This window comes from Aythya fuligula, chromosome 1, assembly GCF_009819795.1.
Source record: "Aythya fuligula isolate bAytFul2 chromosome 1, bAytFul2.pri, whole genome shotgun sequence".
Lineage (NCBI taxonomy): Eukaryota > Metazoa > Chordata > Aves > Anseriformes > Anatidae > Aythya > Aythya fuligula.
Genome location: NC_045559.1, coordinates 69,698,324 through 69,712,411, shown reverse-complemented (window position 1 = coordinate 69,712,411; position 14,088 = coordinate 69,698,324). Strand labels below are relative to the sequence as shown.

The window sequence follows — 14,088 nt, the reverse complement described above, 5'->3', positions numbered from 1 at the left end:
TACTGTGGCCTATCATCCACGACACAGATGGCGCACCTTACTTTGTGCCACCATGGCACATGGTGAGGCGGCCATCTGACGGCCATGCCGCCTCCACATCTTACCGCAGCTGTACGAGAGGACCACCCAGAGGCTCATCCCCCGTTTCTGACCAGGAGGTTTGACTCTGGTCAGTCCCTGATCTATTTTTTGTAACGATGCAGAAGGGCGGTGGCTGATCCTAAGCAACCCATTTGAGGATAGAGCTTGAGGCGAGGAGGCCAGCACGCTAACAGGACGACCAGCCGCTTTTTAAGTAAAAAAAAAAAAAAAAAAAAAAAAAAAATACAAGCAACCAAACAAGGACCAGGCCGGCGGACGAGGCCTCCTGTAGGGCCGAGCTGAAGCGAGGCGGGAACCGCCCCCGCCCAGCCTCCCCCCGCCCCCCGGAGGCCATCACCCGCCCCTCGGCGGGGCCGCCACACCGCCCAATCAGCGCCCGGCGGGAGCCACGTGACCGGCGGGGAGGCGGGGCGAGGGCCCGGGGGCGGGGCCAAGCGCCGTGGCGGGTGAGGCCGCGCTGCCCGGGGGCGGCTTGCCTGGGCCGGTGTGGGGGGCGGGGGAGGGGGGAGCGGCGGAGGCGCGCGCACGCCGCCGTGGCCGCGTGCTGCTGGCGGGGGGGCGTTGGGCGTTGGCCTTCAACGGCCGCTGAGGGGCGGCCCTGAGGGGCTAGTGCTGCGGAGCGGGGGTGCAAGGGTTCGGGGGAGCCCCGAGAAGGGGAAGGGGAGCCCCGGGGGCAGCTCCGGTGCCGCGGGGGCTGGGTTCAGGGCTGCGAGCGCTCCTCTGAGCCTGCTCGGAACGCTGGGGTGGCGGGGAGGCAGCTGGTGGGGTCTGCAGGGGCGGCGTTGGGCGTTGAGGTGTTTCTGAAAGCCCCTCCGGATCTTCGTGTGCCTCAGAGCTCCGTAAATCCTGCCCGCGTAGGTCTGTCAGCGGTGTAACAGGGCTGACTCTCCTCGTCATACCTGAGCCTAACCTTCTGATCCGGGCGGCTCCCTTCGTGAGGTCTGCCTGCAGCATTGGCTCGTCCCGGCAGGCTGCACTTTGCTTCGGGAGCAGTTAGCCTTCCTGCCAGAGCAATGTTTTTGGCCTGTCATCCGCACGTTACGAATGCAATTCTTGCCATTTTGCTGCAGCGTTTTAATGGAGCTTTCAGTGTTTTTGGTCACAGTGCTTGAGCACTTGTTTCTGTCAAGTTGTTTAACTGTTTTTGTTCCCAGCTTTGTCTATTTTCTCTTGCTCTTTGTGTCTCGTTCTGCATGTGCTTCTTCACCTTGCAGTTTGGTTCAGTGTCTCCATATGCGTGGCCTGAATGGCGAAGTAACTATTGGTGCCAGTGTGCTGGTATTTTCTTGTTTTCTCTTGGGGGGTGGTGGTGGTGTCAGTTTCTCACCCACTACTACAGGAGGTAGATTGCCGATCAATTTCAAAGAGCCTTTGCAGCCTACATGCTTGTTGACATGTGCAATAGTGAACTCTATGCTGGTAGGACTTGAAAGCAGAAAACAATTACAGTCCTGTTCAAACAAGTGATGCACGAATTCTCAATAAATAGTACGTAGAATCATATAACAGAGCCTTTTTCAGAGTCTCTTGAGATTCTTGAAAATGTGATGCCAATTTATTTTACACTATTTTGAAAGGAAGGCTATCAAATAGAGGCGACTAGCATACATGCTGTATACCTCAACCCTGTATACATGCCTTTGTATGTAGCTCTACCAGTAATGCCTAGGATAATGTAATTTCTGAATTCTAATTCCTTTTACCTTAAAGCTAAGATGATATTTTATTGCAGCACGTCTGAGGAAGTGTGTGGATTTTGTCCACACTGGATTTGTACAATGGACATTAAAATAGACTCTGCCACCTTTGGACATTTTTATCCAAATCTTTATTCTGACCATTGCTATAGTTAAGTTGAAGGACTCCTTCTGGTTCGTTTCTGCCTGGATATAGCATCAACTGAAAGCTGAATATACCTGGTGACACGTTCATATCTGTGATGCTCACTCTGATTTTGAGATGCATGCCTGGGTGGAACTCTGAGTGCAGTTTAAGTACTTTTACATTTCAGTACGTGCTTCTTGAGTGTTGTCTGCTTCTCTTTGAACTATGTGGACTTTTAGACCAGTTCCTTTATATTTCTTTCCAAGTGACAAAACTACTGCCAGAGGTTGGTGATGAATATATCTTGTCTAGACAATGTTAGCCGTTTACGTGGTGGCAGGCTGATGTTCAGGATGATGATAGCTACACAGACTTGTAGGTGCCAAAATACAATTATGCTATAATGTGTATTTCTGGTCCAGAGGAACAATTGACTAGCAGTCTTAATGGCAGTAACTGGCGTTCTCCAAATGTTTACAGAACCGCTAAGACATCTAAGTATCGTGCGTATCTGAGCAGTTGGCTTGATTCCTCCTGGCTTCCTGAAAACCAACTTCCAGGAAGGCTTGCAGCACCAAATGGAAAAAGTTTGTGGTGTGATGGAAACAAGATTTCTGTGAATCTCACAGTTCACAATACCTTCATGCCTGTGTTATTTGAGTCCATTGACTGAGATGGTTGTTTCAGGTCTGATAAGCTTGTGTGTTCTGTAATCTGCTGTTGCTGATCTGTGCAGCTTTGATTATTTTAAACGGCTGTATAAGAAAGTTCTTTCTACTTCTGTAAAACTAATTTGATCATAATAACAGAGGAAAAAGATCTTGTTGAACCAATATTAATATTTTTTCAGCTATATTTTTACTTATATATATTTAAACATATTATATTTATTATTATATAATATAATTATATATAATATATATAACATATATACATTTATTTTATATATATAAATAAAAATAAAATAAAATAAAAATAAAATAAAAAATATATAAAATTTATATATATATATGTGTGTTTGTATTTTTTTTTCCCCTAGTGTGGGGATTTCAGGTTGCAGACAGGTAAATTTTGAGTCATATAGGCTAAGCCTATAAAAAGTGGATTATCTAAAATATGTTGCAAGTTGCTTTACAGATGTTTTTTTTTAACATCTGTTACATTTCACCACTTTACTACTTGTAAATTTATAATATTTAAGTACATCAGAATTTAAGGCAGGGGTTGTTTTCCTGTTTTGGTTACCTCACACTTCTAAAGATTTAAGGTGGATGTGCAAGTAGCCATCACTTGTGTTATTAAAAATAAATACTATTAGTTTTAGAGTTGGCTTTAGCTTTCCTGATAATGCCTATTGCAACCTCAGTCTCCTTCCCTTATTCCTAGCATATCCCTTAAGCAATAGTACCTGCTTTTTAGACTTTAGTCTCTAGAAGTGGTACAATTTTTACAGAAAGGAATTAAGTGATTTGTAGTTTTCTTAACGTAGGATAATGTAGAACTTCATAAAATACTATAGGAATCATATTCTTTCTTTCTAAAGAGTTAGATGGACCACTGAAGTATTTTGCTTTTATGAGATAGCAGGCTTCTCCCCTTTACATTGTTCAGTTGGCAGTCTAATTTTTGGAATGACTGAAATTAATGTTGTGGTTTCTGCTCTGTTTCAATAAAGCCAAGGCTTAAGAAGGTGAATTTGATTGCAGGGTATGTTTTTATGAGGAGAATTGGATATCCATAAATTTACTATTAAGCAATCATGGAAGACTGTCTGAAGTAAAAAAATAAATAAATAAAATAATAATAATAATAATAATAAAAAGAATTCACTTTATTGATTTGTACTTACTTGTTTGTTACAGTGGTGTTGTATATTCTTAAAAAGATTTTAGGGATTGCATTTTTTTATAGACCTCTCCTGCAGTTTTTCATAAACTGGTGGTAGGTTCTGTCGGCCTTGTCTTGCTTACATATATAAGGCAAATATTTCATTGATCATATAGTTACGGATATTGTCTAGTAAACTTTTCAAGCCTTTGATCAGGAATGGGCATAATATTTGTAAAGGTATTTTTGATTCCCAGAAACAAAAAACATGTTTCTAATGCCTGTATTATTTTGAGCAGATTTTATACTCCCACTAAAACACCATATGCTGAACAGTTTCAAGAAAAAAAGCAATTTTTATTATTTGTCCTTGAAGTGATCACATTTCAGTGTTTGTATGTATTTCGGCTAACAATCTGAAAATGATTTGAGTTTAAATGGCTAACTTCAGTTACTATAAAATAAAACTTCTGTTATGTTTGCATGAAGTTCTAAACCTCTAGAAAAATCAAGCATGCCCAAATTATTGTGCTAATTTAGTAATAATAAAAAATAATAATCTAAAATCTCAGCTAGTATATGGAACACTGGGTTTAAAAACTTCCAGCTACTGAAAATGAGAGAGTTGCAAAAATAACAGAATTTAATCCTAACACTAGCAACTCTGATAAGTTTTAAAATGTAGTTTTCATCTATTTCATAGTTTCTTGATAAAAGAACCTAATCTGAATCTTCTAGCTAATTTCCGTGAATCTCCTTATCTGATAACATATGGCATGTTAATGCTCTGATACTAAGTTTTCAGGTGCAGTGAAATTCAGGTGCAGAAAGTTGGGTCTTGTCCAATTCTTCTACCTTTAAACTCCCAGGAATGGTACCTCTTACCTTAGTGCAATCCTTCGAGAAACAATGGCAGTTCTTTGTGCGCTTATGTAAACTATTCTTAGGTGATTATGCTATAATGTGTTTTTGTTGTTTTCTGTTTTTCTTTAGAAAAAGGTAATTATTATGCTGGTGGCAAGGGTGGTTCTGAATTTTGACTCTTGGTTCTGTTCTTCCCTTTGTATTATAAAGGAGGACAACTTTTACTGGAGAGTAGATTGCTTGTAGTTCATGGAATACAACTGGAAACTGGCAAAAAGGGCTGATAAAATGGTTTTTAATGTTTATTATTATTTGGAAACAAAGGAAATAGAGTGCAAACATATATTAAGGCACAAAACATCCAAAAAGCAAATTCTTCCAGTTAGGGAAAACTACAAATTTCAAGGCTATGACCTCAAATGTTTTACTTAACTGTTGCTTTTGCTTCAGCGAATGACTTACAGAGGGACTTGATGTGAAGCGTCATTTCTATAAAAGTAGTTTGCAGTGGCATTATCAATATTGAAAATACCAATGTTTGAGTATGCTTATTGGTTGTTTTTTGATTTTTGTACATAATGAAGAATCGTAATTATTGTTATAAATGAAGATAACAACTCAATCTGAATTTAGTAATATAAGTAAACAGCGCTGGGTGCATGGGGAGTCTATGCTCTACCAACACGCAAACACGAACATTGAACTTTCTAATTATACAGAACACTGCTTTTACATACTACACCTGAGTATGCCTATACATATGTACAATCAGAAAAGGTATCAATTGAAACATAAACATGGCAGAGTTTTAAAAGGTAAGTGTTTACAAGCAATCCTTTAAATCTATTACTATTAATGTCCACGACTGGGGGAGCATAGTTGGAGTTTGTAATCCTGGTTGAAGTGCTCCCTTATCTTCCATGACTTCATTAATTTTTTCTCAGATCATATAACAGTCTTCATTTTCCTATTCTTCCCAGATCAAAGGAAAACATATCCATCCCCTTTCAAGGCCAGTAGGGGTCAAAAGACACGTCCAGGTCACCAGGGGGCAGAGGCCTGTGATGGCAGTAGCAGAGGGGGGGTCAATGGCATAGCAGAAGGATCGGTGGATGAGCCTGCAGCTCCCTCACTGTCTGGCAAACCACACGTGTCTGACTGTGGTCCCACATGGCTCTTTAAGGCCTCAGAGACTGCTTGCCAGGTGCCGAGCAATCCCACCGCAACCTTGTTGTTTTTAGTTGCAGAGTCCCACACCCTGCACCTATTTCCAGCGACTTTCTGTATGAGCTTATTTGGGCAGTTTGCTGAGTTTGGCTGAACCTATCTTCATGAGGCGATCAATGTCCCTGTTCCTGTCCTGGTCTCCGTTCTGTTAGCCTGTCCCTATTCATTCCTTCTTTCTACTTCTTTATTGATGACATAATTTCATTATATCATGTTGCCTTTTTATTTTGAGGACAGTCTCCCCTCTTATACCCTTCTCCCCACAGCAGTCCTTTTCAAACACAACTTTTCATTGGCCAAACAACTTTGCCCGGCAGCAGCAAACACCCAGAAACTTCCATGTCTTAATGGCTGGAGAACAAGCAAACCGAGACAGCATGGCATCTCCTGAATCACCCTTCTCTGTTCCCTCTCAACTCTTTACATTCCTGATGGCCTCATCCTTAAGAATCTGATGTTATCATCAACCATGGGGCTTGCCGACCCCCATGGCCACACTCCCACATCTCCCCCTTCTTTATTGATATCAACCATCTTCTTGACATGAATTATTACTCCATTTATTACATTAAGAAGTACTGCATTCTTAAGAGTATTTAGCCTTTTAGCCATTTTATTCACAAAAATAGCACAGGACAAGGTAGTATAGTCTCTTTGTCTGAATAGAAGCAGAAAAATATAGCTTAACACCATCTGTTTCAGCCAGATAAATGTGTACAAATTATAATGAAGAATTTAGAGGACACATATATTCTATTTTGCTTTTAGGCTCATCTGAAAACAAATTGAACATGAATGCATTTTACTTATTCATGAAGTTAGTGGTAACTAACTAGTTAGGACTTTTGGTCTTCGTTTTTATTGGGGTGTTAATTTCATTCCTCTCCTTGTACATGTTCTGCTTCCTGAAAGCAATGCAGGGATGGATACATCTAAACATCTAAACCCAGGTAATAACATTACTGGCTACGGGGTGCCAGAATTTCAGAAGAACAATGTGATGTAAAATTTCTGATATGGATTTCATACTTAACTTCAATGTGAGTATTATGAACACTTGATGGTGCAACTCTTAGTGACCAGAAGGGGATGACAAATAATTGCTCTGAGCCATGGACATTACAGAGAAATAACTGCTGTAGGTTCCCTGATATTATTTGGGCCTTTTCATAGCTTACAGAGGTGGATCTGTCAAGTATTACCTGCTGAGCCTGGGTACAGAAGTATAGGGTATGACTGTTACATTCTGTAAAGGAGTTTTACATATATGTATTTTAAAGTAGTAATTGCTCTGAGATTGCCCTGTGCCTTCATTAAGTGTAGTATTTGCTTACAGATTATGGCATGTAGATGCCTGCTAGCAGGAAGAATTGAGCTCCTCAATTCTCTGGAAACTTCAACAGATAAATGGGGTTGCTTCTGGTTTTAGGTCAGCATCCAAGGGGAGCAGTAACATCAGGGCAAAATGATTCTGAAGTAATTGTGATTGTATAAGCTTCTCCCAGTTTGGTTCATTGGTATATGGTAAAGCATTAGGGAAACTATAAAGGAGAAAAATGTATTACATGTTTCAATGTATTACACTTGCCTCCTACCACAATGCAGGTGAGCTGTCTAATTTTCAAAATGGATTATGGAGCTAACATAACAGCTACAGAGTTCTCTTCAGCTATTCCATGAGTGAGAATGGAGTTCAGTTTTCAGTTTGTTGTGGCAGAATCTGTGCCTTTTGTCACTGTTTCCAGTAGGCTTTGCTAATGTTTTTTCCATTAGTGCTGTTAATGATGATTCTATGAAATGTAAAATAAATAATAAAATAAGTTAGATAAAAATAAATTTATTTGTTAAGTCATTTGTGACCTTACAAATGGCTAATCATTGGCATTCTCATTAAAGCTTATGGGATCACTCATCTGAGTCCATATCCTGCAAAAACTTTTCTATAATTTACCTTTTAAAGTCCATAAAGGTATGAGAAAGCATCAAGTCCTTGTGCTTGTCCAGATCCTGCTCTGAAAAATGGTTAAGGGATTCAAAGCTTTCTGAGTTGATTATTTATTTCTGAGGCTCATAAACTTTTTCTAATATAATGATGAAAATGTCAGTTATTTAAAATCAGATAAATACTACTGCAAACATACATGGTAAACTTGGTCAAGTTTAAAAGTAAAATTTTGATACCTTTGACTATGATTGTAGATGTTTTGAAATGTAAATAGCTAGAGAGAATATTAATATTGTGTGCATTTAAAAAAAAAAAAAAAAAGGAATTGTTCTGATCATGATAACAACACAATGCTAGAAGATATTTTCCCCCTGCCATTAAATAACACACAAAACCAAAGAATTACATTAGTTTACAAATATAATCATGATTATTGTCTATAGTGTTAATCTATATCTAATTTTAAACTATAATCTTTTTTAAACTATAGCAGTTCAAACATTTCTTGAATCAGTGCTCCCATGGTCTTGAATTATTTTTAACAATCTTACTTATTTAAATCTCTTGCTTTTCTCCAAATCTTTATCAAACAGAAGTTTTGTTTATGGAATAGAATGAAGAATTTGATATTGCTATTTTGTAACCATATTACCTTCATAAAGTCATAACAGTATGATATGATTTTATAATTAGATTTCCAAGTTGGGTTGTTGAGACAGGTCTTTATCTTCTTGTAGGTATGCTTTTTGCCTTGTTTGGTACAGCACCTTGTATTTAATTTTTTCACTGTAAAATTTTATTTTTTAATAATAATAAAAAAAAATCTGCCTGGATTTCAAAAAGGCATTACTTTTTACCTGATATCTTTGCAAGTCATTTTGTATTCTCTGTCCACATTAAGATTTGTGATTACTGTATCGTAAGCCATAAGAAACTGGAAAGAAAGAGTTTGATCTGTGATGTGGCCAGTGACATTCTTGTTTTGTTGAAGAACTCCAGGTACACCTGATGTAGAATTTAGGAGTTTCAGTTGCTTTTATATTCTAACAACAAAAAAGGAGGATGACTTTTTTTTTTTTTTTTTTTTTTTTTTTTTTTTTGTAAAGGAAAAAAAAGATAAGAATCCTGGGTTCTCAGACATAAGTATGAGGTAAGGGAAAAATACACTGCGTGGTCTTTGGTGGTCAGTTAAAGTTAAAAGGACAGTTGGTGTCCCTTTGAAATTTGATTTATGTCTTTCTGCTCTTTAGAAGTCTTCCATTTCAGTAAATAGTGGCTACTCTTAACTCAAATGCAGAAAATGAATTTAATGCCCTGCTCTATTTAAATGCAGAGCAAAACAGGTTGTTTAACCTACTCTGAAAGCAATCTATTTATTTATTTTTAATAAAAAAGTAATTCATCTTCATTTGAGAAGCAGAATGTAGCAACCCATTGTGGCAACTTCAGAAACAATTTGAACTCAGTATACAAGATTACGAAGGGACTTTCTATAACAACCTTACATGCTTTAAAATCAGAATGTTGTAAATATTTTTTTCGCCTCCTTTCCTAGGGATTATGTTCAAGTGGAATCACTGAAGACAAGACAGATCTTTGTTCCACTGATACATTGTTGAAGTTTGTGTCATATTGTGTGCAAAGTTAGGGGGGAAGCAGGTGTCAGAAAACTATCCTAATGTTATGCTTGTTGTTTTCTCAGTAATAATAAAGCCTAGGAATCTAGATGCATTGAATGATAATACAGACCTTCTGGAAAACAAAACTGCTACCGGCAGAAATAGGTAACTAATGACCAAGGTCAGTAGCAGAGGGGGAATGAAGTCAAAAACTTTTGAGTAGTACACCTTACAACCCTTTTTGCATGTTATATTTCACAAATTGAGAAGTTTCCCAATGGTTTGTGCAAGAGCCTGTCAGTGTCTTTAGCAACATGTGTCTCTGCTGAGTCTGGCAGCAGATTCTTTGTTGTGATGTTAGGCTACTGGTCAGCCTGGACAGAAGGAAAGTGGTCAACAGGTAGTGTCACTGCTGCAGTTGTGGCTTTTTCTCATGCTGTCTTTCTCTCAGGAGTTTGCCCAAGGGGTGAGCATCACATCCTGTTTCAGTTGTATGTACTCAGGCTGAATATGTGGGCTTTATTTTTCCAACTGTCCCCTGCAGTAGAAGAAGGGAGTGAAAGGTGGCTGATTAAACATGCATGCTTGTGTGTGTTGGGCAGCGATAGGCAGGCATGTAGTGGCCTGCTTCTGTTAGTCAGATGTGTTATCTGCAGGATACGGTCATTAATAACCTGTGAAAAACAGCATAACTAATATAAGTTACTGTGTATCATGCTTCATCAGCTGCTTCCTGTAGGTGTTTGATCACAGGCCATTGAAAGTCACATGAAGGCTGTGCCACAACAGGTGTAGCTCATTTTTAAAAGACACTCATACTGAGTGATATATAAAGTTTTTAGGTGTTAAGAGATGAATGCTTATGAGGAGATATTTATTAGAAGACATCATCTGCTATAATAGTTGCTGAGATTTATATTCAGAGCACCGCCTAGATCAGAACAGTGAATTTGGATGTTAGTGTTATCTTTGTGAATTACTGTGTGTGAGAGAGTAGGTAGTAACAGTGATAGATGAGGTTGATTAATTAAGTTAAGCTTCTTATGATGCATGAAAATGAAATTTGAAGATTTGAAAAATACCAAAGGCTTGGAAGTGGCTTTTGTGATTCTAGGCTGTTGCAGATAATTGAGGGACCAAACTAATTTTAGCTTCAAATAGGAGACATGAAAATAGTAGTGGTTAATGCTTCTCTATACCATCAAAAAATAGCTTTTTCCACAAGGATGAATAGCAGTGGCAGTGCTTTTCTGTTAATATTTCTGAAAAATCTCTGAGGGGGTTTCCACCACCTAGATGTTGTTTAGTGATTATTCTAGAGGTTATTTAGTGATGTGACAATGAGTCCTTAGCTACGTCAGATTAAGGAATTTACTGTTTGGCAAATGAGGTGTTGAACCATGCTGCTGAGGCAAGAGCCTACTTTTATTTTAATCATAAGAATTATTTGACTCTCAATTAAATTTGACCACAATAAATTGTAGGGAGAAGAATAAGAGCAAATCTGTTTTCAATATTTTAATTGCAGCTGAAGTCTGCATAGAATGGGGAGATACCAATAAGTACATATCAATTTAGGAAAATGTTGATTGTAGCTCGATTTATTTGAAATGTGTTATCTAGTACTGTGAAAAGGTTTCTGTTAGCTTGCAAATAAATACAGTATCATATCAACTGTTTTGAAGTCATTTTGTGTCTCTTTAAGGTATTTGAATACTGTGAGTGTAGGTAAAAGATACGCAAAATTCTGTGTACTGTTGTCAAAACTTGGTCTCATAGTTCTTTCCAGTTGAATTTTTCCTCATGAAATGTTTGCCAAAATGCACTGCTAGGATTGATTTCATTTATCTTGAGGTGGGGTTTGAGGGAAGGCTGGAGTTGCGTTACTTTAAATTTTAATATGCTTTTATGTTAAATATGCCTTATGTTCTCTTATGCATTTTATTTATTGCTGAGCATAGAACAGTTTTGTTTTTTTTTTTTTAAAGTTTCTGAGGAACAGAGACCTACAGTCAACTTCTTTGCACCAGGCTTATCCTTTTTTTTTTTTTTTTTTTTTTTTTTTTTCAAAACTTTAAAAACACTTTCCTGTGTTACAGTACATGAGTTCAGTACGTGTGTATAGAGAGAAATAAACTGGAAATCCTGTCTCTGAGGATTGGAATCCAGTGTAGTTTTAGATGGAAAATGAAATATTCTAGTATACACTTGCCAGTTAAGCTTTTAACAGGACTTTCCATGGGTGCAACTTCTGAAATGGAAATAATGTAGAGTTTCTAAAGACTTTTCCATGTGATATACGTGCCATAGTTGACTTGCATACGGTTTTGTAAGCTGCTGAAGCAAAAAAAATTGGTATCTGGGCATGACTGACTATAGATTAAAGGGAAATCACACACAGTTTGAAGTTTGAAGTGCTGGTTACCAGTGAAGCCCTGCGATACGTGCTGCTGATGAGTGTTTAAGTTTTTGTCCTGTTTCTGTCTGTTATGTGGGAAACTTTAAATAATTTCATTTACGCCTTTTTTTTTTTTTCTGGACGTTTTCTTCAAGACTTGGCTAGAGCTAATTTAGTAATGTTGTAAAATAACTGCAGAAAGGATCTCAGAAAATGAATGTAGAAATACTTTTGTTTAAAAGTTACAGCCCATTCAAAAATGATGCATACAGAAATGTAATATGAATATGGTGCATGGCAAGATGAGACACTGAAACTCCATGATCAGATTCGTTTTATTATTAGAAGATTAGAAAAAAAAAATAGGATTTTTCTGAATACTTTTTCATTATTAAGTTATGTAATCTAGCTATCTAACTATCCTGAAGGTATATGAGATTTGATGAGGTGCATGGGTGATAGACATGCATGAACTGCTTTTATTGGCTATCAAAAGGCCTGGCTTGTCCTTTGTTGGGGTGAAAAAGGCAAGTACTGGTACAAGAAACATGTTTCCTTTAAAATGAGATGAGACAGGAATTAACGTGCTTGAAAATCTCAGATCTATTTTTGAAAACTATTACATTCAAATTGTCTGTGTGCCCTGAATACAACCTCTGCCCACCTCCTCACTCCCCTCCAAACATGCACATATATTGCCCCAGTGGTACGTGCACAGTTGAACAGACAAAATGTTTTTTAATTATCATTGAAAGAATAAATATGTAAAGGCTTTATATTTTCAGCATACAGTTTTACGTCAGTCACATTTGAAAGGGGCCAAGATAAAACTGTTAGACAATGAGCTTACAGTAAAAATCTTTTTAAAAAGTATTCAAAAAATGTAGAGATACTGATCTTTCGTTTTATTTTAATGTATCACTTTAAGATGGATTAAAGAAGTTAATTTATCCAGTTAGACACCCAAGCGATTTTTCTTTTTTTTTTTTTTTTTTAAAAAAAAGGAAAAAACAGCATTAACATGTTCTTATTTTGAAGGATCATCAGGTATCAGCTATGCTTAAATTGTTCATACATATATTTTCTTAAAGTGTAAAATAGATAGATTACAGTGTCTATGTCTAGAAGCCTAGATAATAAGTGACAATTTTTATTAAAAAATAAGTGTTTCACTGATAAGGAGTAAAATGTTAAAGAAAGTAGTTTTGTTTTTTGTTAACTTTTTAGAGCAATATGGTGTTCTAGAAAATTCATTTTCTTTACATAAAGTTGTTGCAAAAGTCTCTGCAGAAAATTATAGTAACTATCTGAAACTTTTAATTTTCAAATACATTTATTATTATTGAATGTTAGTATAGGATATTAATGATTATTGTTCAGATATTCAAGCTGACTTTAGTGAAACAAGAATTTTTTCTGGAAAATTTGCTGACTAAAGATAATATATTTGCCCACTAATTGATGAAGTTAAAACATACCACTATATATAGTTTACTCTTTCGAACATGAATTTCTATGTCTATTTCTATGTCAGTGTTACTAGGCTGGCTTCTGCTTAGCAATTTTTGGATAAGTTTCAGTAGTTTTCTTTAAGTAGTGCCCACTTCAAAAGCTATTAAGCTGAATATATATGTATAGAATAAACTTGCATATAATTTACTTGTGAATATGTAAGATACTTGTTAACTTTAAATAGTTCATGAAAATAAATGACCACTTGAGCTTGTTGTCTTCATCTTTTTCTTGTATGTTGTGTGCATGGCAGCTTAGTATCTTAGAACAAATATCCGAGGTAATGCCTTTATTTTCAAGAGCATGCATTCATTTCCAGTTTAACAAAGGTTTTGAAGGATACACAAAATTGTGACCTAAAATGATTGCATAGGAGAAAGAACAGCTATTCTTTCTTAGGCTGGGAAGATGTGGAACATTCTGAATTAATCCCACTGTTATGAATGGAGCCTTGGCTGCATTATAAACTTTGTGCATCCAATTTATTCTATACTGTAGCTGTGAGGCAGTATATGTTTTATGAATTATCCATTTTTCATGTATGTGCATGCTAGTGTAATGTAGGGAATGGAGATCCTGGCTCCTCTAATGTTATGATGCCACCATTGCTGGTAACAGAAGTGCTGTAGAAGTTAGTTGCAGAACAGTACAAGGAGAGGCGTTGGTGGTATAGTGGTGAGCATAGCTGCCTTCCAAGCAGTTGACCCGGGTTCGATTCCCGGCCAGCGCACATCATATTTTTTTCCTGCTTCCTTGTGAGGGGGAGTGGA

The 14,088-nt window shown here is 37.4% G+C and overlaps 1 protein-coding gene and 1 non-coding gene across 5 annotated transcripts in view; both read left to right on the top strand.

The window, feature by feature from the left end:
• Positions 1-520: 520 nt before the first annotated feature.
• CCDC91 (coiled-coil domain containing 91) overlaps positions 521-14,088 on the top strand; it is a 164,785-nt gene continuing 151,217 nt past the window's right edge. For 2 of the 4 annotated variants that reach the window (XM_032198555.1, XM_032198531.1), the window contains exon 1: positions 521-548. The gene's annotated coding sequence lies outside the window, so the exon portion shown is untranslated. Of the gene's footprint in view, positions 549-894; positions 1,042-14,088 lie in introns of those variants that run through there. The other 2 variants (XM_032198562.1, XM_032198547.1) reach the window with 2 other exon arrangements.
• TRNAG-UCC lies at positions 13,977-14,048 on the top strand. Its single transcript has one exon. It is a non-coding gene; the product is annotated as a tRNA-Gly (tRNA).